Source organism: Schistocerca americana, chromosome 3, assembly GCF_021461395.2.
Source record: "Schistocerca americana isolate TAMUIC-IGC-003095 chromosome 3, iqSchAmer2.1, whole genome shotgun sequence".
NCBI lineage: Eukaryota > Metazoa > Arthropoda > Insecta > Orthoptera > Acrididae > Schistocerca > Schistocerca americana.
Genome location: NC_060121.1, coordinates 915,765,148 through 915,790,550, shown reverse-complemented (window position 1 = coordinate 915,790,550; position 25,403 = coordinate 915,765,148). Strand labels below are relative to the sequence as shown.

At 41.9% G+C, this 25,403-nt stretch overlaps 1 protein-coding gene across 1 annotated transcript in view; it reads left to right on the top strand.

Moving 5' to 3' along the window:
* The window catches only part of LOC124605690 (serine/threonine-protein kinase meng-po), a 373,132-nt gene that overhangs the window by 155,074 nt on the left and 192,655 nt on the right, over positions 1-25,403 (top strand). The gene's annotated exons all lie outside the window — the stretch shown is intronic.

Sequence of the window (25,403 nt, the reverse complement as noted above, 5' to 3'; positions counted from 1 at the left end):
AAGAAGTGTGTAAGCCTAGGGACCGATGACCTCAGCAGTTTGGTCCCATAGGAAGTTACCTCAAATTTCGAAGTGAGGTCCGATTCGCGTATTGACCAGCATTCCTACTTGAAAATGGAATCCCTATGTGGAAAGAACTCAACGCAAATTTACAACGCTTTGAGAGAGATGTGCAGGAGTGGATCTTAAGACAGTATGTCGCTGGTCCGCTCGTTTCCGTGAAGGTCGGGTAAACACTGAGAACGACACAAGAAGTTGAAGGACATCAACTGCGACAGACTATACCTCTCATCTTTTTGTTAATGAGATTTTGAAAGAGGATCGACGAAAAACATGTGCGGAAATTGCATATGAGGCCAGAGTGCTTGTCACTTCACTTTACAGAATCATTACTGAGAAGTGAAAGTTCAGAGAAGTTGCTACCGGAGCCGTTTTACATGATCTGAGTGACGAGCAGAAAGCAGGTCGCAAAAGAATCGGAAACGAATGGCTCCAACATAATGAAACAAACGGAGAGCAGTTTCTGAAAATAATTTTTGCAATTGATAAAACTTGGATACGAGATTTTGAGCCCTAAATGAAGTCTCAGTCGTGGCAATTGATGGTTGAAATGGGTCTGAGCACCATAGGACTTAATATCTGAGGTCGTAGACTACTTAAACCTAACTAACCTAAGGACATCACACACATCCGTGTCCGAGGCAGGATTCGAACCTGCGACCGTAGCAGGAGCACGGTTCCGGACTGAAGCGCCTGGAACCGCTCGGCCACAGCGGCCGGCCGTGGCAATGGAAAAGTTTGTACTCTCCACGGCTGAAAAAATTCAGCCCCCAACAGTGAAAGGTTAAACTGACGATGATCTTTGCGTATTTCATGAATGAAGTCGTAGCTACAAATACAGTGCCCCAAGGGACGTTTGTAACAATCGCTTACTGCAAGTTGTTTATGCAAAACGTTTTCCGTCCGAAAATTCGAGGCCTGACATGCTTTCAGTTGGTGTCCTCACTCTAGCACGATAATCCAAGAGGCCGTACTACCCTCCCAATGAGAAAAACGCTTGACAAATATGGACGGGAAAGACTTCCCCACCCACAATTCAGTCCTGACATGAGTCCACCACACTTTGATCTATTTCCAAAATTGAAGGAACAATAGTGTGGAAAACCTTTTGATACGACTGATGAAGCTTCCAGTGAGGTAACTCGAGTAATCAGACAGCTCAACAATGAAAGTGTCATACCTGGAATGCAGATGTCGCCAAAGCGTTGGCAAACTGTTGTAAGCAAGAATTGAGACGATATTGGAGGCCTGTAAAGGTATTCTGTAAAATAAATTATTTTCCTCAATTCTGTTATAATTTTAAATAATATTGTGTTTATACTGGTTGCTGGTGAGGAGGAAAGTTAGTTATTAGTATTTTATTACTGATCTCATTCATAAGCAGCCATATCACAGTCGCTCAGGAAATTTATAATTAAGCTTTACTTGTTTAATTAGAATCGGACGATGACTCTCCTTGTCGGCAGTCTCGATGATTTATAGCGATCTGCAGTCCTGTGTAAATAAAATGTCTTGGTTTTCTTGCGTTGCGTAGTCAGTCGGGAAACCTCAGACCAAGCGGAAAGTTTGCTTTCATTGAGTTTAATTATCCGATGAAATAATGGAGCTCTTGGATCTAATAATTGCAAATGCCTCTGAGCACTATGGGACTTAACATCTGAGGTCATCAGTCCCCTAGAACTTAGAACTACTTAAACCTAACTAACCTAAGGACATTACACACATCCATGCCCGAGGCAGGATTCGAACCTGCGACCGTAGCGGTCGCGCGGTTCCAGACTGTAGCGCCTAGAACCGCTCGGCCACTCCGGCCGGCTAATAACTGCAGGTTCATTTCCAATTCATCGGAAGTTTCCTTCTGATTACCAACGAAACGACACCTCCGTGGAAATTTCCAATTAGAGAATACATATATAATGAAATTACTTACACACCTTTGATGTAAATGCTCAGTATATGTTTTCTTGAGTAGCATACAATATATTTTCAATCTCTTTCTTCCAGTAATCTCGATAGCAAAATTACAATTATTCAATGCGGTTATTCGGCACGGAGATGATCCTAGAAGTCCCCTCAACACACCAGAGAGAATATTACAAAGAGTAATCATGCGCTCATGGAACAGTAATAGTACTGTACTACTTTGCGCATGGATTCTGCGAGTATATAGATGGTCAAGTAGGAAACGTAATTCACTCATAGAATTGTGCAGGGATAATTAGTAGAATATAAAGAGATATTACACTGTCTTCCAGTGTGCAGAGCTTTTGAATGTCTTTCGTGCATGCAAATAGCAGCGAACAAATGAATAAACAAGTAAAGCATTGTTTTCCCTTGCTATTCAGTTCGAGCACGGTGCGCGGGGAGAGTGATTGCCGGTATGACTCTTGTTTGAGGGTCAGTACGAGTGCAGCCTTCAGCTGGTTACGTAACGCCAGAAGGCCCACGCCGCCTGGAGACGCAGAGAGGAGCGACAAACAGCAGAGGAGTGAGTGGTGCACGCAGCGGGGGACACGTGCCAGCAGCCAGCAGCGGCAGTAAACAGGGGCCAGGGCAGGCCGGGGCGGGGCGCCTTAATTTTATACCCGCCTCTGGCAGGCGTGGCGAGCCGAGGCGAAGGGGCCGCGCATTGTGCGCCGGCGGCTATGTTATGTGCGACTCTCACTTACGACACGCAGCCACTGCTGCTGGACACGGAGGTCGCTTCACGTCGCATGTTTCACACTTGCCACCTGCAAAATGGGCGTAAGCAGTGGCGCCCGGGGTGCTGAACCTAAATGACGCCCACGGTCTGTTTGGAAATTGATGTACCGGGTGATCAAAACGTCAGTATAAATTTCAAAACTGAATAAATCACGGAATAATGTAGATAGAGAGGTACAAACTGACACACATGCTTGGAATGACATGGGGTTTTATTAGAACCAAAAAAATACAAAAGTTCAAAAAATGTCCGACAGATGACGCTTCATCTGATCAGAATGGTAATAATTAGCATAACAAAGTAAGACAAAGCAAAGATGATGTTCTTTACAGGAAATGCTCAATATGTCCACCATCATTCCTCAACAATAGCTGTAGTCGAGAAACAATGTTGTGAACAGCACTGCATAAACATCGTACGTTCCAGCAGGTGTTTATCAGCCAGGCTGGGGATGATGCGATTCTGTAGCATATCGGCGTACCTCTCACCCGTCACGGTAGCAGTTATAAAACCAGAATCACGCATTTCCTCGAAGAAAAAAGGCCCGATAACGATAGATGTGGTAAATCCAACCCATACCGTGATTTTCTCGTCGCGCAATGGAGTTTCCACGACAGTTCTATGATTTTCGGTAGCCCAAATTCTGCAGTTGTGGGCGTCGACAGACCCTCGGAGCGTCCACAACACGTTACTCAACCAATCGTCATCTTCCGCCATCTTTTGAAACGCCCACACCGCAAATGCCCTCCGCTTCACTAATTCGCCAGGTAACAGTTCATGATGCCGACGGATTTTGTACAGATAGCATCGGAGGGTACACCTCAGTGCCAACCAAACATTAGTGTATGGAATGCTGGTACGATGTGCGACTGCACGAGTGCTGACTTCCCCATGCATAGACGAACCCGCTACAGTCTCCATTTCTTCCTGAACTGTCTCAGCAGCATTACGCCTTGTGCTCGGTCGGTCACTACGGGGTCTATCGTCTAAACAACCCGTGACTTCGAACTTCGAAATCACTCTCGCCACAGCTGCATTTGTCAACGGACCTTTACCCGTTCGAATCCCCTTCCTGTGGCGATAGGATCGTAACGCTGAACTAGCACATTCCCCATTCTGATAATACAGCTTCACTAAAAGCGCCTTTTCAGGTAACGTCAACATGCTGCGACTGCTGGCACATCTGGTTCTCTCTCTCATTACAGCTCCTTTTATACACGATTGTCATGCGCATTCACTAACGTTTTGCTGTCGAGCGCCATCTGTCGGACATTTTGTGGACTTTTTTTTTTTTTTTTTGTTCTAATAAAACCCCATGTCATTCTAAGCACCTGTATCAATTTTTACCTCTCTATCTACATTATTCCATGGTTTATTAAGGTTTCAAATTTATACTGACTTTTTGATCACCCAGTATATGTTGTTATGTATGAGGCGGAACTATGGGCCTCATGGAAAAAGAGTGACCCGGCTGAGTCACGCAATTTGACTCTTAGTCTGATCACAAGGGGTGGCCATTATTGATCACGTAGGCTGACGTGAGGATCAATGAACTATACTTGACGGGATGTATTTCTATCATCTTAGATGATTAGAAGTTAGTAGACAGGAATACAATTAAACACTTAGCTTTAATTGAGCATCAGCGATGAACGTCGATCTTGACTTTATACAATAATATTTACAAGTGCAGTTATAGACTGAACCGCGAATACTCCTTTACAATTCTCATTGCTTCACACATATAGATCAATTGTCAATGTATTAACTGTATGTGGCGCCTGGCTAGGTCGTAGCTACTGACTTAGCTGAAGGCTATGCTAACTAGCGTCTCTGCACATGAGATCTCTGAAGCTATAACAAGTGAACTAATCCTATTGAAGTCGGCTGTAGAACTGCCTAGTGCGCTAGCTTGTCTCGTAAGACCAGCCGAGTGGCGGCGCTCGGTCTGCTAGCGTCGACAGTGGCGACTCGCGGGTCCGATGTGTACTGACGGACTGCTGCCGATCTGAAGCCTACAACCTAGCAAGTGTGGTGCCTTGAGGTGACACCACATATGTAGGATACATATTGTATAAAAACTGATTAATATATGTGTAATCGCCGGCCGGTGTGGCCGTGCGGTTCTAGGCGCTTCAGTCTGGAACCACGTGACCGCTGCGGTCGCAGGTTCGGATCCTGCCTCGGGCATGGATGTGTGTGATGTCATTAGGTTAGTTAGGTTTAAGTAGTTCTAAGTTCTAGGGGACTGATGACCTCAGATGTTAAGTCCAATAGTGCTCAGCCATTTGAACCATTTTTATGTGTAATGGCTGACAGATAAAAGTCAAATACCCTCCAAGATAAAAAAAAAGGACGCAGCACGAAGGAATTATACGAAGCCGGTAGATGTGATGTATATGTAAAGAAATGACTACAATTTCAGAATAATTGGATGATTCATTCAAGACAAAGAGCTTCACAAATTGAACATGTCAGTAATGCGTTGGTTCACCTCTGGTCCTAATGTAAGCAGTTATTCGGGTTGGCATTGATTGATAGTTATGGATGTCCTCCTGAGAGATGTGCCAAATTCTGTCCAACTGGCGCGTTACATCGTCAAAATCCCGAAATGGTTATAATATTCCAAATGTTCTCAATTGGGGAGAGATCCGGCGACCTTGATGGCCAAGGTATGATGTGGCAAGCACAAAGCTGTGTTAAAATGTGAGCCCAGGGTGGCTTCCATGAAGGGCAACAAAACGGGGCGTATTATATCGTCGACGCATTGCTATGCTGTAATTGTGCCGCGGAAGGCACCAACAGGGCTCCTGCTATGAAATGAAATGGCACCCCAAGCCATCAGTTCCGGTTGTCTGCCTGGCATCCCACCTCTGTTCAAGTCGTCCCTAGAAACGTCGTCGCTGGTCATTGGTGCTCAGTTCGAAGCGGCACTTATCACTGAAGACAGTTCTGCTTCACTAAATATGATTTCAGGCTGATGAAGTATCTGGAAATTCCCCAGACAGCAGTGGGATACCAATGAGTCTCTGGTGCTTGTCATTGTGCCTGTCAATCCCTACCTTGCCCAGCAAAGATGGCCGCATCTCTCCAATTGAGAATGTTTGGAACATTATAGGCAGGGCTCTCCAGCCATTTAACGGTTTTAACGATCTAACGCTTCAAATGGACATAATTTGGCACGGTATACCCCAGTAGGACATCCAGCAACACCATCAATCAATCCCAAACAGAATAACTGCTTCCATAAGGGGCAGAGGTGGACCAACGCGTTATTAATATGTTCAACTTGTGAAGCTCTTTCCTTTGAATTAATTATTTAATTTTTCTGGAATTTTAATAACTTCTGTTTGTATTCATGTACATCACATATACCGATTTAAGTCTCATTTGTGTTATTCCTTTGTGTTGCATGGTTTTGTGTCTTTGAACGCATTTGTAGCTCCAGCCATTTAGGAGTTTTAATGATCTAATGCGCTAATTGGACAGAAATCTGGCACGATATACCCAAGGAGGACGTCCAACAATACTATCAATGCAAAGCCGAATAACTGCTTGCTTCAGGGCCAGATGTTGACCAACGCATTATTGACTTTTTCAATTTATGAAACTCTTTCTCTTGAATAAATCATTCAGTTTTTCTGAAACTGTAATAATTTCTTTGTGAGTACGTATACACCATATCTACCGATTTATGTCACATTTGTGTTGTTCCTTCATGTTGCATCGTTTCGTATGAGTGTATTTATAAAGTGTTTACTCTACGCTCAAGTAATTGAGATATACATGGTTAAACATACAGGTGAAAAAGATACAATACGAATAAGCATTTAGAGCAGCAAACATCAAGCAAAGAAAGAATAAAGAATAAAATGAGAAAATTACCTTTTATTTCATAATAGTTACTTTCATAGCCTTAGTACGAGATAGTAGTTATTACTGATGTTGAAAACCTATTTCATTGGAAATTTTTCTTTCAATCGATAATATGGCCAGATTACCTCTTCGTTTGTGATTCATAGTGAAGACCTTTTTTTTTTAGTTTCAGTTTAGAGAAACTCTTACATGATGCGACCGAGATGGAAAAGACCAAGAAATATTGGATTCTAAGTGGCATACAAAGTAATGATTCACCAAGGGCCTATTTAATCATAAATTGAACGATTCTTGGGCCGTCTATCTAGCAGCAACGTCCACATCCATAGCTGTTACACGTAGATGTCTACGATAGTTTTTTATTTCTTGCAGCACCTGCTCCTTATCAAACTTATCGTACATTTCTACCAGATTTTAACAGGGTTACAGCCAAAGTGTTTCATGTAGAATAAATGTGTCTAGCAGATAACTTGTTATCAATCTACAGCTTTTAAATATCATGCAACATCTTAAAAATTTCTCAAAATTCTGAACACACTCATTGTCAATTACTATGGTCTGATAATATTATGAAACGTCCCCTTTGAACAATTGTACAAGACTGAGCTTAAACTGACACAAAATATTTTTTTTAGAGCAACGCAATCTGACTTTCAAAAATCCCTACAAAAGAATGGCCCTGACTAACTTTAACCTATATGTTTCACAAATCACTTACCTCACAAAAATCTTGGTTACTCGAACTACTGCAATACAGCGAGCGCCACTACTGCCAGCTAAATAAAAGATTCAAACTACTGAAGGCACTAACAACTGATAGGCATAGTTAGCAAAAGAAAGATTTTGATAGAGAACAAACAATGTATTTACCTTAATAGTGTTGAAAACTCATAATATACATAGCAGTTCATGACATCCAGTCTTACATATTTCAAAACTCCGCCACTTCTCTCCCCACATCCAACAGTGCTGGCGGCTCACCTCCAACTGCGCAACGCTATGTGCTGTTAACATCCAGCTGCCCAACACTACAATGGCAGACAACAATGCAAACTAGCCACAGACTGCACACAGCACAGCCAGTGATTTTCATACAGAAAAACCTAAACAGCCTACTTACATAGCCCCCATGCTCCCCACAAAAAATTTTACAAATTGTTTTGGGCAGTGGCCAATACAGATTTGAAAAAAATTTTCATAATTACAATAACAAAGAAATCATATACACACACTTATTGATACAATGTTGGTCAAAAGCTAAAATTCTCTCACAGTCCATAAAGACAGTCCTGATCATTCATCACAGTAAAATTGCTGTGTTTTTCTCAGAGTCTGAGCAGTAAAAGAAATTGCACACAGAAGTAGTGGATTTCCATGCACTCTTGAAGAAGTAGTGTTGTCCTTCCAATGGAAAGACAGTGCTGACTCTTGACATGCAGACAGGTAATAGGCCACAACAGAGCAAACCCACAGCAGAGTCAGTCGAAGTTTTGAAGAATATTGGTAGGTAGGTCATCACAGAGCAGACCCACTGTAGTCCTGGTAGAGAGTATGGTATTGTTGGGCCACCAGAGGTGCAGACCCACTGCAGTCCTTGTAGAAATAATGGTATTGGTGGGCCATCAAAGATGCAGACCCACTGTAGTCCTTGTAGAGACGGCCAGCAGCCATCTGTTGCAACTGTGCAGGTGCACAATCACCATCGAAGAGTCTTGCAGACAATATAGCAAGTCCATAACCACCACTTGCACACTCACAAAGTTTTCGGAATTGTCCTTAGAACCAGCAATGCTGTTATACAGTCCTTTGCTGAATTATTAACAAACGTGCAAACACTAACAGTCCCTACTTCTCACATATTGTCCATATACTATGACCAACAGAAACGTGTGCAGTGAAATGTAGCTTACAAGTTACTTAATTTGATGAACTGGTGTCAATTACAATTTTATAACAAGAATACAATAACAAAGGTACAAAATACATCATTAAAGAACATAATAGTACAGATAACATTTGTAGTAAAACAGGCTTTACAAAAGAATAGAAATAAACATATAAATCAGTGTTACAGGAATTATGACATAAGTAAATATATAAAATAATGAGAATAGTTTTCGAAACATTAATTTCACATATGAGCATTGAAACAGAACAGAATTAATAATGTCTAAACATCTTTACAAAGTAAATAACATATTATCAGAAAAATTCTACAACATAACTCTTATTAGCTAAACACATTAAGACAGGAAAAACACAAATTCACATAGTGTAATAACACAAAAATACAGCACAGAGTTTGTCTTCAGTCTGACATTTAGTACTGCAGTCCACCCTAAAACTTCATTCCATATATCTTTCCTCTTATTTCAACATTTGTTTCCACCCAAAAAATTCTATCCAAGCAAGCTTTCTGTATTTATATGTTCACACGTTTATTACCTCATTATTTATTTTCCATTACCTCATCATTTGTTTCCAAGAAAATCCTACCTAAACCTGTTGTCCCTAAACCCTACTTTTTTGGTTCATATCCTCTATCAAAATACTTTCTTGGCCAAACCATTTTCTTATAGCTTCTCAATGCATTTCCTTCCATTCATCACAACTCGTTCTCTTATATAGCCTACCCAATCTTAAGCTAACTTAAATCTACTGAGCTCAGATGCTAAACTAAGGGATGAGGCAATGCAGCAGCATAAAACAATTAATACAAACAGCAATGAAAAAAAATGGAAATTGTCAAAGCAAGCTACAGTAAATCTAAATTACCAAGCAATGCAACATTACAACTAATATGAGCCAATGTGCAGCAACAAGAAAAATAAATCAGTAGTAAAACTAGCTTAACAGAGTAATACAAAGTGAAATTTAGTAGCACTATGCCTGGCAAACAGCAGCAGCAAATGCAATAACTTATGTCTAAACATGACATAGCTCAAGCAGAAAAATATTACACTAAAGATAACAATGCAGATAAGGGAAATGTATAATCACATCTTAATGTCTCTGTAATTTAAGTGGTGCACCACAACTATTTCGACAAAAGAAATTACCAAGTACTTGAAAAGAAAATTATATATGCAGTTACTGTTATTAGTCCATTCTTATTGTTCTTTCCATTCCAAGAGCTCCTTTTTCGAAGAATGTGGATCATAAAATAATTATTTAATAGATCTGTTGACAGAAAGTGTTCATATTAGCAAATGCATTTAATTTTATTTTATAAAACCAATGCTGCAACATAGCTGGAAACCAGATATCAAATGAAATAAACAACTACGCAAACCAAAGCATAAAAATACCATTCAATAGTCATGTGACATTTCATAAGTTAGTAGAAATTCTCTCAACTCTCGTAGAAAGACGCTTGTCATAATCAGGTGTGCAGATGTAAGTATCTTTCCAAGTATTGAGTATGTCGTATTTGCGATGCTTTCTACAGAGGAATGTCAATAGCGAGGATAATGGCCTTTTTTTCTGTCCACCTAATGGCTTTCTTATGTCAGACAACTACCTCTCGGCTGGGCACCCAAAACCCTTTACGTCAAGGTCACTTACCTTTCTTACTGAAATATTTACGACAGCAGTTTCCGCTACAGTGGCAGTCTCATATAAAAATATTTTCACAGATTGAGAATTTGCGTTACAAATGTGTAGAAAATAAAATCCTATAAATATAACAGTGTCCAAAAAAATTTTCGACAGCATTGTAATACATTCACGCATGTACACACATTTCATAATTCTTAAAGTACGATTCTTGGTTTCCAACATCCTTTTCCACAAATCAGAGTCCCTAACCACTACTCATTATTCCTTACCTTATTATACGTATACATATTCGTCGACACTTCTTCAATATTTCATCATAAGAAATACGTAGCATAATCAAATTCCTCATATACGGTAACATCATCTTATTGATCATAAACATACCTCAACAGCATAATACACATCGTCGTCGTAAAAATAACATCATAACACCTCAGTCAAATCTCAAAAACGTCGGAGCTTTCTGCAATAATGTCAAAACCTAAAAAAATTCTCTGCTCATTTCAGTAGTGTCATCTACCTCAAACGTACTTTAAAATCATGCCCCCTTACCAAACACATCATTCAAAGCTCTCATAGTATCACAATGGTTCCAAAAAATTATGAAGAGTTCACAAAGTACAGACAAAATACAATTTCATAAGTGTGAAGTTACCCAACTGTGTAACTGCGTAAACATGTGTCACTGATGTAGTAAAATAGATGCTTGTCTCTCTCAGTTAAATGATCAGGTAGCTGTGTAATTTATGTGTTAGAGAAATATTTATTGATTTTTTTTATTGATTTATTTAACCTGGCAAGATTAGGGCCATCAGCCCCTCTCTTACATCTAACCAGGCATTCTACTTATTTTACATTCATATGTTTTAGTAGGCATGTTAAACTACATCTAGTACAAAAAGTGAAATAAACAATTTGAAAGGTACACCTGGAAAAATATATACATATAGAAATTATATTCTTAGGTCACAAGTACTGTTATAATTAGACATTATTGAAGAGACAGATTTTAGATAGGAGTGCTGGCAGCAGGGAGTATGAGGGAGACTCATGGTGAAGGGAGGAGAAGAATAGAGACATGATGAAACATAATTAAGGAAATATAAAGGAAAAGAAGATTGCGTGGCTAATAGAGATAGATGAAGAGGAAGGCATCTCAGGAGCAAGATAGGAGACGATAGCTTTGCTATTTGACAGATAAGGGGATTGTCCTTGTACATTAATTTTGTGGAGAACTTCGTGAGGATGATAGTAGGAAATGCTTCAACTTCTTCTTAAAAGCAGCAGGATATCGAATTTTGCGCAAGGTAAGGGGCAGTTTGTTCCAGAGGTGGACAGCGGCAACTGAGAAGGAGTTTGCAAAAGTTTTTGTTTTGTGAGTGGGCACAGTTAGGATACCAAATAAGAGTGACCTCGTGTTTCGATTATGATGACATGACAGGTTTTTAATCTCTGAAGGAAGGTACTGGGGTGCTTGCGCGACGAGGAGTCGGTGGAGTAGACATAGAGTGTGGTAGTCACGCAATTTGTCTGGCCGCAGCCACCCTAGCTCGGAGTATGAAGCACTAACATGATCATATCGGCGAATGTTGCAAGTGTAACGCACACAGGCATTCATGGTTAGCTCTAGCCATCTTTTGTTTTCACTACTCATGCCTTGTTGAATCACATCACAATAGTTGAGGTTCGGTAGAACGAGTGCTTGCACGAGCTGGCGTTTCAAGTCCTGTGGAAATATGTTCCGAAACTTTTTGAGAGCATAGAGACAAGCAGACGTCTTTCGGCACACTGCGACTGTATTCTCCGCCCAGTTGAGATGCTCATCCAAAGTTACACCCAATATGGTACCGATGTGTAAAGTTGTATAAGCAAATACCATATTAGCTAGCGCTCCTTGTGCTTGCCACACACATGGTACACAAAGTAGGCGTGTACTCCCCTGAGGATTAATGTAATTATACCCTCAGGTGTTGCAGATTACAGCAATGGAATGAAATGTATCACGGAAAACTTTCTTTGTAATTCAAATATCTTTAAAAATAAATGTTTTAAGTACAAAATTAATCACTCAAATACGTGTACTGTAGCGCTAAACTGTGCGTCTTGTTGTAAGATAATCTCTGTGGAAGTGTCGTAGTTATCGTCCTCCGAAAGCTAAGTTCTGCAGAAGTCAATGTACTTACCTCATGATAAACAAAAGTGAAATGCCTTGCGTATAGATATCTTAGTTGTTACATACCTTACCGTGATAAAGAAAGTACTATAATGGAACGTATTGTTGTGCTATGGAAAAGGCTGTCTCATTGTAGCTATACCACAAAAGTTACTACTAAAACATGTTTTACTTTCCCAAATAATACAGAAAAACTGTGCAGATATAAAACAGAAACACTGAAAAAGCAACATTGTAAATGGTCACTCATTAGTAGTGTCGTGATAAAATCGTGTAGCTGTCACATAAACTAACCACTGTGTCATATGGTATCTCACAGAAAGTACTTTAAATCCGGAATGTATTTTCAAGTAAACCAAAATGTTGCATTAAAATCTCATTAGCAGTACCAGTATATGTTCTAAGTATGTAAGCCTTATAGTCGTTACGTAATCGTGGAACTAACAAGCAAGAATGTACACACACAATAACACTGTGTCGTCTGTTCACAATAACAATGCATTCGTAATTTCTGTTTAAATAAGTTCTCTTGGTTCTTGACTGGATATTTAACTTCAAACATTGTTGCATGTTAAAAGTTTCTAAGTGTGACAAAGATTACAAGTGACGTGAAGTGAAAAATATCATAGCAAAGACTAAGTTAAAGAGCAGATTGTCTCTCAAAAAACGGTTTTACATGTGAAATGTGGTGCAATCATTTACCCTTTCTAGTGCGCAGAGTTTCAACTTGAACGTAATTATCATGCGGTATACGTCATACGGTAAAGAATACTGGAATTTTTCTCAAGGTTAGCTATGTTATTTTTCTCCCAGCCAGCCGGCGCACGTGGCTGCCTGCGGTGCGAGTCATTGTCTGTCTCTTTGTTGGCGCGCGTCGTTATTGGGATTAGGAGGCCTAACTTCTACAAATTCACCTTGTCGAGAGTGCCCTGCTCTGTTTGAATCTCGCCAGTTCTGATGCAATTCAAGTCTGTCGTTACGATTATATCGGCTGTCGTCATGTCGGTAGTTCCTGTAGTTTCTTACTTGTCGGTTAAGTGGTGGAGAATTTCTCCCTGAATTATCACTGCACGGTAGACCGTTGCGTCTGAAGTTATTCTGCCTCCCGTGATAATAATAGTTCTGGTTGTCATATTGTCTGTTTCTATGATTGTATCTGTTATATTCAATACTACGGAAATGCGATCTTTCTGTGTAATTATTACTACTCTGCCAACGGTTGTCATACAGGTGGTGTCTGTTTTGGTCACGATTTGTGTTGTGAGAGTAGTCTTGTCGTGTCCAGTTATTATTTCTTTCATCACGGAATCGCGATTGATGTGACCTGTAATTGTTGTGTTCCTGTTTCCGCGTTCCGCGGTTGTCAGTGTCTATTTCCAGTTCTTGTAACAGTCCCTGAAAAGCTTCAATATCGTCTTTGCAACGTCCTGCTAAAATAATGTGTCGTAAATGTTCAGGCAATTTGATTAAGCAAATGCGGATGAGTTCTGAGGGGCTGTATGGGTTTGACAGGTACTGATTCTTGTGCAACATGTCTTCGAAATATTTGACAAGACTAGAAAATTCCGATTGTTCGAAATGTTTCATCATTATGATGCTATGTTTCACTTGGTCTTGTGTAGCTTGAGACCAATATGCTGAGAGGAAGGCATGATAAAATTCTCCTTCACTGTGGCAATCGTGAATGACCGATCACATCCTTACAGCTGGTTCATTCTTTAAATAGCCACACATAAATTCTGACCTGTGCTCCAATGACCAGTTGGGAGGAAAAGAATGAAAGAATTGATGAAGCCATGCTTGTGGATGAATGTCGTTGCCAGAATTCTTAAATGTTTTGAATTTACGTGTAGTAATGAACAGCTTATAGTCAAAATCATCATGTCGGCGAGTCGCACATCGCTCATTGTTACTTCGTTTCGGCGGTTCCGCCTCAAAATCCAATGCGCCTTGCCAATTTCTTTCATAATTCCCGAAGTGTCCTGTGTTATTATTTTGTGGTTGTTCCGTATTTCTATGTCCCTCTTCCCGTACTGGAGCGCGAGTGTCCTCTGAAATATGTAATTCTTGTATTACTTGTGCCAATTGATCTTGTACTTCCCGGATTTCTCTTTTGTACTGTGTATTGATTTGATTTTGATTTTGTTTGAATTTTCTAATTTGTTCATACTCTTCAGTGTCCGTGAAGGCTACAGGTCTTGTGTCATTCAGATCATCATCTACCTTTGTAGATAAGTTAGTGAACTGATCTGAAAAGTTCGGCTACTTTATCTGTTAGTGAAATTATTTCCTCTGTGTGTTTTTCTGAACCAAGTTTCAGAGTCTCCATTTGTGTTGAAATCGTATCTACTGTGTCTTTTACGTTTTCCTGAGTTTTTGCAAGTTGCATAACCGAATCGGTAGATGCAGCTGAGTCAATTTTAGCTTGCAAGATGTCGTGATTTTCATGAACAATAGTTTGCAGTTCTTCTATGGCTGCTTCGTGATTCTGTAATGCATTTTCATGACGCGAAAAAATAGGTTGGAAATGCTCACAAATTTGTGTTTTTACGTTGTTACAGACTTTTTGACATCTCGATTCGATTTTATGTAACTCAGTAGTTAAATCTTCACGTGTTTGATCAAGTGTGGTGTGAAGATTTTGTTCCATTGTGTCTAACTTTTGAAGATTTTGTCCCATTTGTTTCTGATTTTGTTCAAGCGTTGTGTCTAACTTTTGAAGATTTTGTTCCATTGTGTCTAACTTTTGTAGCCTTTGTCCCATTTGTTGCATTAACTGTAATAACAATGCACTGGTGACTGAAACATGTTCCTCAGTGCTATTCGGCAGTGCATTTGAACCGGCAATATTCGCATTTTGAAAAGCAGAAAATGTGTCTTGATTTATTTGAGAAAACGGTGAGGACGCAAAACCTGAATCTACAGTATTTGCAAGGTTGTGTCCTGTCATTTCGGAATACTGAGGCGAGCTGTTGCCGACCGATCGATCGATAATGCTTCCCTGTTCACTAATTGTTTCACTGTCTACACCATTATTTGCCGCCCGCTCCATTTCCCTATGCACAATTACCAAATTACTACTTCGAATGTCTGTTAATTCATTGCACAGTGGTGCTGATAAGCTACACTCGTCGTCACTATTATTTCTCAATTTACTTTGAAGCCTAGTGTTACGTTTTTCACACGCCATTATTGTCACAATATTTCACACGATAACACAGAAAAGCACAATTTGAAGAGCAAAAATAAGAGAACACATAAACATAGCACTGAAAATAATATCTCGTTAATTGCAAGTGCAGCTGCACAATACTTCGTGCAAATCTACATGCATGCCACAACTGTTTTACTGTACAACAATGAAAGACTGCAACTACAAAGGGGATTCTCTCTACAATTACGCGCTAGCAATAAACTAAAGCTACACTAATTACACAAACTACAAGACAAAAAATCAGAAGATTCCATTGTGGTATCCTCGGCTAAGGGTCGACATACGAAACGTCCCCTTTGAACAATTGTACAAGACTGAGCTTAAACTGACGCAAAATATTTTTTTTAGCGTAACGCAATCTGACTTTCAAAAATCCCTACAAAAGAATGGCCCTGACTAACATTAACCTATACGTTTCACAAATCACTTACCTCACAAAAATCTTGGTTACTCGAACTACTGCAATACAGCGAGCGCCACTACTGCCAGCTAAATAAAAGATTCAAACTACTGAAGGCACTAACAACTGATAGGCATAGTTAGCAAAAGAAAGATTTTGATAGAGAACAAACAATGTATTTACCTTAATAGTGTTGAAAACTCATAATATACATAGCAGTTCATGACATCCAGTCTTACAAATTTCAAAACTCCGCCATTTCTCTCCCCACATCCACCACTGCTGGCGGCTCACCTCCAACTGCACAACGCTACGCGCTGTTAACATCCAGCTGCCCAACACTACAATGGCAGACAACAATGCAAACTAGCCACAGACTGCACACAGCACAGCCAGTGATTTTCATACAGAAAAACCTAAACAGCCTACTTACAATATGTACGTTGGTACTTATGTATATATTTTGCGTACGTATTGGGCTTCTAACTCTAAACTGCCTCTTATTAAATAAACGTATTTTGGCTTTGTTTAACATTTGATGAAAAGTGGTGTGGTCCTGTAGAGCTTCCGAATATCGAGACCGTCGAAATTTGGAGGCCACCCAGGACAAGGGTTACGAGGCGAGATGATAAACTCCAGCGGAACACTCTGCAAGAGAGACGCTTAGTAGCTAGGTACAGGTTTTGTTGAAGTTTCGAGAACATACCAACACCGAGGAGTCAAGCGGTATATTGTTCCCTCCTACGTATATCCCGCGAAGAGACCATGAGGATAAAATCAGAGAGATTAGAGCCCACACAGAGGCATATCGACAATCCTTCTTTCCACGAACAATACGAGACTGGAATAGACGGGAGAACCGTTAGAGGTACTCAAGATACCCTCCGCCAAACACCGTCAGGTGGCTTGCGGAGTATGGATATAGATGTAGATGTAGATCCAGATGTAGATATGTGAAGTCAGTTTGCTGGTCTGCATAAAAAATGTGTTTGTCATCTCGAATTATTGCTCCATCACGTGCACAATAAGAGTTGTCTCCAACGTGTCTTCGGTGAAGATGGCTGGGGACCGATCCAAGATTAAACCTCGTGAGAATTATGGAACCTATAAACTTTTTTTATTTGCCTTATCTGTGCGAAACTACGGATTCGATGGGATGTTCGCCTGAATTTGTGCATATTTCCCTTTGCTGCATATCGGTGATTCATATTCGTCTTCCCACTGGTGTCTTGTTCTTCTATTCAGGGTTCCCGAGGAGGAACGGTCAATATTCCGGCATAGGAAAGAAACGATCATTCGGTACAAAAAGTTGTAGTAATCATGAGCTTTAAAGTGCATTCCTTAGAAGCTAATTGCACATCTTCATTTCCGATACTGTGAAACAAACCAACTGCAAGCTCTTTGCTGTCCATATTTTGAGAGATGGTAGTATGGACCAAAACGTGGAAAACATGACCACTATACATGGGCTCTAAAACGCATACCTTAAGAGCTATGGGAACTTGTTCATCTTCGCTAGTGTGAAACACATCTCTTGTACTGAGCAAGTGTTTGTAACTGTTAAGGTATGCATTTTAGAGCTCAACGTTTACTGGGGATTTTTTTCTTATTTTGGTCCATACTATGTCCTCCCAAAATATGGAAAGCAAACAGCTTACAGTAGAAGAGCTTTGTTTCACAGTATCGAAGATCAAGAAGTGCCCATATCTCTTAAGGATGCGCGTTTTAGAGCCGATGTTTACTAGAATTTTTTACTTAGAATGATCGTTCCTGTTATATCCCTGAATACTGACCATTCCTCGTGGGACATCCTTAAAGTCTGATGGCGGTAATAAGGTGTTTTTAAATGCACCGTTTTGAGGGACAGTTATCGGTCAACCCATTACATTTAATGTTAGAATGTCTTTTGATTCACCTACATTTTTCCTGCTTATTGAGATTTTGGTTCCCTTTAGTGACCATTACCAGTGGATTAGTTGTCTTGAGGTGGGCTAGTTCCTGATTATCTTGGAGCAATCTTCTACAATTCGTTACAATTAAAATGTTTTTTACTGTGAGGTTCTGCAGGTAGTACAAAGCTGCAAATGTAGGCTAGCTGTAGCTTATGCAGAAAATCTAGAAGCTTAACTGTAGAGCGAAATCAATTACTTGTAACCTGTGCTGCGACACAGGAACGCGCAACCCACTCTTCCATCACCTGTGGTTTTCATTACCTTTTGGCCCGTTCCCTATTCTAATTTTGAAAAGTGTGTGGGAAGAGTGACACTAACGTCTGTAATCCTCCACATGAACTGTAATTTCTCGGCTTTCTTCATAGCGATCATTTCACGAAAGGTATGTGGGAAGAATATAATAATTCCAATCCCAAAGAAAGCAGGTGTTGACAGATGTGAAAATTACCGAACTATCAGTTTAATAAGTCACAGCTGCAAAATGCTAACGCGAATTCTTTACAAACGAATGGAAAAACTTGTAGAAGCCAACCTCGGGGAAGGTCAGTTTGGATTCCGTAGAAATGTTGGAACACGTGAGGCAATACTGACCTTAGGACTTACCATCGAAGAAAGATTAAGGAAAGGCAAACCTACGTTTCTAGCATTTGTAGACTTAGAGAAAGCTTTTGACAATGTTGACTGGAATACTCTCTTTCAAATTCTAAAGCTGGCAGGAGTGAAATACAGGGAACGAAAAGCTATTTACAATATGTACAGAAACCAGATGGCAGTAGAGGGGCATGAAAGGGAAGCAGTGGTTGGGAAGGGAGTGAGACAGGGTTGTAGCCTCTCCCCGATGTTATTCAATCTGTATATTGAGCAAGCAGTAAAGGAAACAAAAGAAAAATTCGGAGTAGGTACACTCCTGGAAATTGAAATAAGAACACCGTGAATTCATTGTCCCAGGAAGGGGAAACTTTGACACATTCCTGGGGTCAGATACATCACATGATCACACTGACAGAACCACAGGCACATAGACACAGGCAACAGAGCATGCACAATGTCGGCACTAGTACAGTGTATATCCACCTTTCGCAACAATGCAGGCTGCTATTCTCCCATGGAGACGATCGTAGAGATGCTGGATGTAATCCTGTGGAACGGCTTGCCATGCCATTTCCACCTGGCGCCTCAGTTGGACCAGCGTTCGTGCTGGACGTGCAGACCGCGTGAGACGACGCTTCATCCAGTCCCAAACATGCTCAATGGGGGACAGATCCGGAGATCTTGCTGGCCAGGGTAGTTGACTTACACCTTCTAGAGCACGTTGGGTGGCACGGGATACATGCGGACGTGCATTGTCCTGTTGGAACAGCAAGTTCCCTTGCCGGTCTAGGAATGGTAGAACGATGGGTTCGATGTCGGTTTGGATGTACCGTGCACTATTCAGTGTCCCCTCGACGATCACCAGTGGTGTACGGCCAGTGTAGGAGATCGCTCCCCACACCATGATGCCGGGTGTTGGCCCTGTGTGCTTCGGTCGTATGCAGTCCTGATTGTGGCGCTCACCTGCACGGCGCCAAACACGCATACGACCATCATTGGCACCAAGGCAGAAGCGACTCTCATCGCTGAAGACGACACGTCTCCATTCGTCCCTCCATTCACGCCTGTCGCGACACCACTGGAGGCGGGCTGCACGATGTTGGGGCGTGAGCGGAAGACGGCCTAACGGTGTGCGGGACCGTAGCCCAGCTTCATGGAGACGGTTGCGAATGGTCCTCGCCGATACCCCAGGAGCAACAGTGTCCCTAATTTGCTGGGAAGTGGCGGTGCGGTCCCCTACGGCACTGCGTAGGATCCTACGGTCTTGGCGTGCATCCGTGCGTCGCTGCGGTCCGGTCCCAGGTCGACGGGCACGTGCACCTTCCGCCGACCACTGGCGACAACATCGATGTACTGTGGAGACCTCACGCCCCACGTGTTGAGGAATTCGGCGGTACGTCCACCCGGCCTCCCGCATGCCCACTATACGCCTTCGCTCAAAGTCCGTCAACTGCACATACGGTTCACGTCCACGCTGTCGCGGCATGCTACCAGTGTTAAAGACTGCGATGGAGCTCCGTATGCCACGGCAAACTGGCTGACACTGACGGCGGCGGTGCACAAATGCTGCGCAGCTAGCGCCATTCGACGGCCAACACCGCGGTTCCTGGTGTGTCCGCTGTGCCGTGCGTGTGATCATTGCTTGTACAGCCCTCTCGCAGTGTCCGGAGCAAGTATGGTGGGTCTGACACACCGGTGTCAATGTGTTCTTTTTTCCATTTCCAGGAGTGTATTAAAATCCATGGAGAAGAAATAAGAACTTTGAGGTTCGCCGATGACATTGTAATTCTGTCAGAGACAGCAAAGGACTTGGAAGAGCAGTTGAACGGAATGGATAGTGTCTTGAAACATCAACATCAACAAAAGCAAAACGAGGATAATGGAATGTAGTCGACTTAAGTCGGGTGATGCTGAGGAAATTAGATTAGAAAATGAGACACTTAAAGTAGTTAAGGAGTTTTGCTATTTGGGGAGCAAAATAACATGATGATGGTCGAAGTAGAGAGGATATAAAATGTAGACTGGCAATGGCAAGGAAAGCGTTTCTGAAGAAGAGAAATTTGTTAACATCGAGTATAGATTTGTCAGGAAGTCGTTTCTGGAAGTATTTGTATGGAGTGTAGCCATGTATGGAAGTGAAACATGGACGATAAATAGTTTGGACAAGAAGAGAATAGAAGCTTTCGAAATGTGGTGCTACAGAAGAATGCTGAAGATTAGATGGGTAGATCACATAACTAATGAGGAGGTATTGAATAGAAATGGGGAGAAGAGGAGTTTGTGGCACAACTTGACAAGAAGAAGAAACCGGTTTGTAGGACATGGTCTGAGGCATCAGGGGATCACAAATTTAGCATTTGAGGGCAGTGTGGAGGGTAAAAATCGTAGAGGGAGACCAAGAGATGAATACACTTAGCAGATTCAGAAGGATGTAGGTTGCAGTAGGTACTGGGAGATGAAGAAGCTTGCACAGGATAGAGTAGCATGGAGAGCTGCATCAAATCAGTGTCAGGACTGAAAACCACAACAATAACAACGTGTGGGAGGAAGCAGTATGTTGCCCGACTGCTCCCAGAACGTACTCTCTCGGATTTTCGATAGCAAGCCCCTCCGTGATGCACAACGCCTATCCTGTAGCGTCTGCCACTGCAGTTTGTTGAGCAGCTCTCGCGCCGGCTAAACGATCCCGTGGCGAAACACATCGCCCTTCTTTGGATCTTTTCTACCTCCTCCACCAATCCAACAAGGTAAGGGTCATCCGGTTGATGTATAATATTCAAGAATCGGTAGAACAAGTATTATGCAAGGCACTCCTTTCGTGGATGAATTCAATAAGATTCTTGTAACTAATTTGAGTCCGACGTCTGCTTTTCCTACTATTTGTTTTGCGTGCTCATCCTATTTCAGATCGCTACGGATGGGTACGCCTAAGACGTAATTCACAGTAATTACAATTTCCGGTAATTTGTCGGCAATAGTGTGATGGAGCAGTTGTGGATCTCTTCGCTTTTTTATGCGCACTACGTTATATTTAGTAATGTTCAGGACCAGCTGCCGGTTCCCGCGCCAATCATCGATCTTCTGCAGGTCTTCCTGCAAATCGCTTCAGTCTACTGCCGTTGCTACCACATTACAGACAACTGCATTGTCAGCGAACATCCTCGTGAACATTCCGACGTTATCCACCACATCATTTACGTGTACCGTAAACCATAACGACTCTAACACACTTCCTTGGGGTACTCCTGATATTATCTTTACATCTCTCGATTTTGTTGCATTGACAACTACGTGTTGAGTTCGCTCTGCAAGGAAGTCTTGGAGAAACAGAAATGTGCCCTAATACTCCGCAATACATGTATAGGTGGAGCTAGAACAGAGTGTTAAAACGGCAGACTGACAGTTTCAAATATTTATTAAAGACGTAGTCACAAGCTATTGAATTGTTAACCATCAATGATAAGTACACTCTCCGCAGTTTGATGTCCAAGCGGACGAATTGATGAAGCACCAAATTTAAACAGTTCACAAAGATCTTGAATTTAAAACTACAGGTGAAATTTTAATAGTTCTTAAAACTTCGTGGTAAAGTGAATTTAAAAACAACAATAAGCATTTAAACAACCCCATCAAGTTCTGTAACCAATGAAATATGAATTAAAATAAAAAATTTAATAACTCCACTTACACACCTTGCACACTAGGGAAGGCAAATGTTTAAAGTTATCCTACAGTCAACTAACAGTAACATTAGTAATAAATCTTTCATTAAAAATGCCAAAGGTTTAACAAACAATAATGTACTTTCTTAGAACCGAAGCTCCGCCTACGCAATCGAGACGCCCCAATCAGCTGCAGGGCCAGCAACATTAACGGCAGCGACTAGCCATACCGTGGCAAAGGGTGTCTGATTGATTCTACTGAAAACGCACAGAGTTAAATCAAAAGACATCGGGTGCTAACAGCGATTACTTCAATAAATTTGTACCTAATTCAATAGTGAAGACACGCCTTAGCATATTCAAAAAGAATTTTCTATGTACATCTGCATAGTATGGTTGCCGATGCAAACCGAACTCTCAGACTCACTGTGCTTGTACCACACACAAAATACTACATGACGTATCCCACGAGGACGTGGCTGTGGCGTACATAACTCTCAGAAAGGCAACGGCAGAATGAGAAACGAACTGAGCTAGCACATGAATACCACCTACAGCGGTAGTATCACAACCCACCGAAAGTAAAAATCATGTAAGTGGAATAATTTTACACCACTAGTATACGTCATCACTTTAACAACCGAAAATGCAAGCTGTCATTTTATACAGCAGTTGTATAGGGCGTAGGAACACACAGGTTGACGTACTGTATTAATAGTCTGATGGACTTAAGTCAGTCACCACACTGCAATATTCTCCGCCTCAAGCAACAGTTGTAAGACATCCCCCCTTACAGACTGGGCCACCAAAGACAGATAAGCGCTGACGTATCCCAAAACCAACTCAGTGGCGTTCGCCCTCCAGAAAACAGCACTACACATTCACAGCGGATACCAACTCACTGACAGAGACTCACTAACCAACTCTCCCTCCACGCTCCTCCGATTTCGGCCGAGCGTGAGAGAGGCACTAACAGGGGAAACTACCCATTACACCCCCGTCAGACTTAATGGAAAGAGAGACAGCACGTCATAAACGGAACACAGATCAAGCGTGAAAACAGGGAGAAGATGTACTAAATGAAAACAGAAAGCAAAACAGAAACAGTGAGATAGGTAGCGTTGTGGACAACGACCCCCAGGTTGATGCCATGTTCTATGACTTCAAGTAGGTATTGGTAGTTTCACACTGTCGTTCAGTGAACAAAATACATTACCGGGTTGTGCCGATTAGTGGTACATTTAGTCTATTACTTACAAGGGAAACTCCCATTGCACCTCCCTCAGATTTAGTGGTAGAAGTGTCCAAGGACAGCAAGTGCAATATAGAGCAGCGTGGAAGAGCGACGGTGTCGTGGTTATGTGGTCATGGTGTTGGACTACCAAGCCGGTGAGGCATGTTCAAACCTTCCTCGTGCCTTTTTTTCCTTTGTTTTTTGGTGCTGTATTCAAATTTTTGTCTGTGTCGTGATGTAACGTACGTTTGCAACAGCGAGGTGTAAGGTGGGGACCTATAATGACAGTTGGTTCTGCACAACTACTCTATTAGCAGCCGAAAGGAAGTGGCTTTCGAATGGGAACCGCAAAGGTTTCATTACGAGGCAACAAGTCAACTGAATCCTCCACCGGAAAACACGTCTGCTGTGTCATTCACGGTATTCGTGACAGTACGTGTGTCATATGACAGGACTCTCTTATCGACGCACCTAATTCGTACGCCTCGTGAGTGAGTGAGGTATGCCTTCTTGCCCGTACGAATGTGAATGTGATCACCCTCAAGGAAATGAGGAAACCATAGTAGTTGGCACATAAGCTGCAACAAATGATCGCAACAGTTTCACATTCACACAGCTTCTCTGTGTTCTCTCAAAACATACGTTTTTAACATTGCTGAAGTTGCTTTCCCTCTGGGAAGTTGTGGTCCTTGAACTCTTTGTTGTAACATAGTTCACACCCGTTTATTTGTTGTTTTCATTTCTGTGAGATGTCTATGTTGTATCTCGCATGTTCTCAGTATTCATCACGTGTACTTGCGACGGTAACGTAATCTTAGCACGTGACACATGTTCTATAACCAGTGCATAGTATTACTGTCAAGACTACAGAAGGAGAGAAAACACTTCAGTGACCGGACGGACAGTTCATGATGGTGATGAGGTTCCATACCCCGAGGAGCGTAGTGGACGATGAGGGAGACCCGTACCACCACACTAGGCAAGGTCATAGTGGAGGTGGTTTGCCGTTTCCTTCCTCAGACCGTAATTGGGATGAATGATGAAGATGACACAACAACATCCAGTCATCTCGAGGCAGGAAAAATCCCTGACCCCTTCCGGGAATCGAATCCGCGATCCCGTGCGCGGGAGGCAACAGAACGCTACCGCAAGACCACAAGCTGCGGACGGACAGTTCATAACATTGTGAAAAATAAATAAAATAAAATAATCGGCACGAGGGAGTTCTGAATACGGCTCGTGCGGGTTACACTCTAACACCGTGACCACTTAACCACGAAGCCGCGGCAGTTCAGTTCCTCTAGATATTGCACTTTTTAAGCTGAGAGTGTTCGCTGTTTTTATTTTTTATTTTTTTCACAGTTCAGTGCACCTTCTTCCTGTTTTCGTGCTTGATCCGTGTTCAGTTGTTGAAGGGGTATCCACTGGGCTAAGTTACGACTAAATCTGAAGGGCATACTTATATGTGTATGGTGTCTGTTGTTTCGGACATGTCCGAAAGAACAGACACCATTGATGACCTGCAGCCGTCTAGAACTAAATTAGAATTTTATTAATACCTTCAGCTGCTAACGGGCGTTGATATATATCAACGGGGACAGGTGAAAATGTGTGCTCCGACCGGGACTCGAACCCGGAATCTCCTGCTTAATGGCAGACGCTCTATCTATTTGAGCCACAGAGGGCACAGAGCATAGCGCGACTGCAGGGACTATCTCGCGTACGCCTCCCACGAGACCCACATTCTCACCTTGTATGTCCACACACTACATTCGCAGTGTCCCACCCCACCACACTCATTACTCGTGGAAGACATTTTTACCAAGTCCCGTAAGACTTCGGGGAATATGTGTGCGTCTGCACAGAAGAGGAAGGTCATATACTTATATGTATATGGGGTGGGACACTACGAATGTAGTGAATGGACGTCCAAGGTGAGAATGGGGGTCTCGTGGGAGGCGTACGCGAGATAGTCCCTG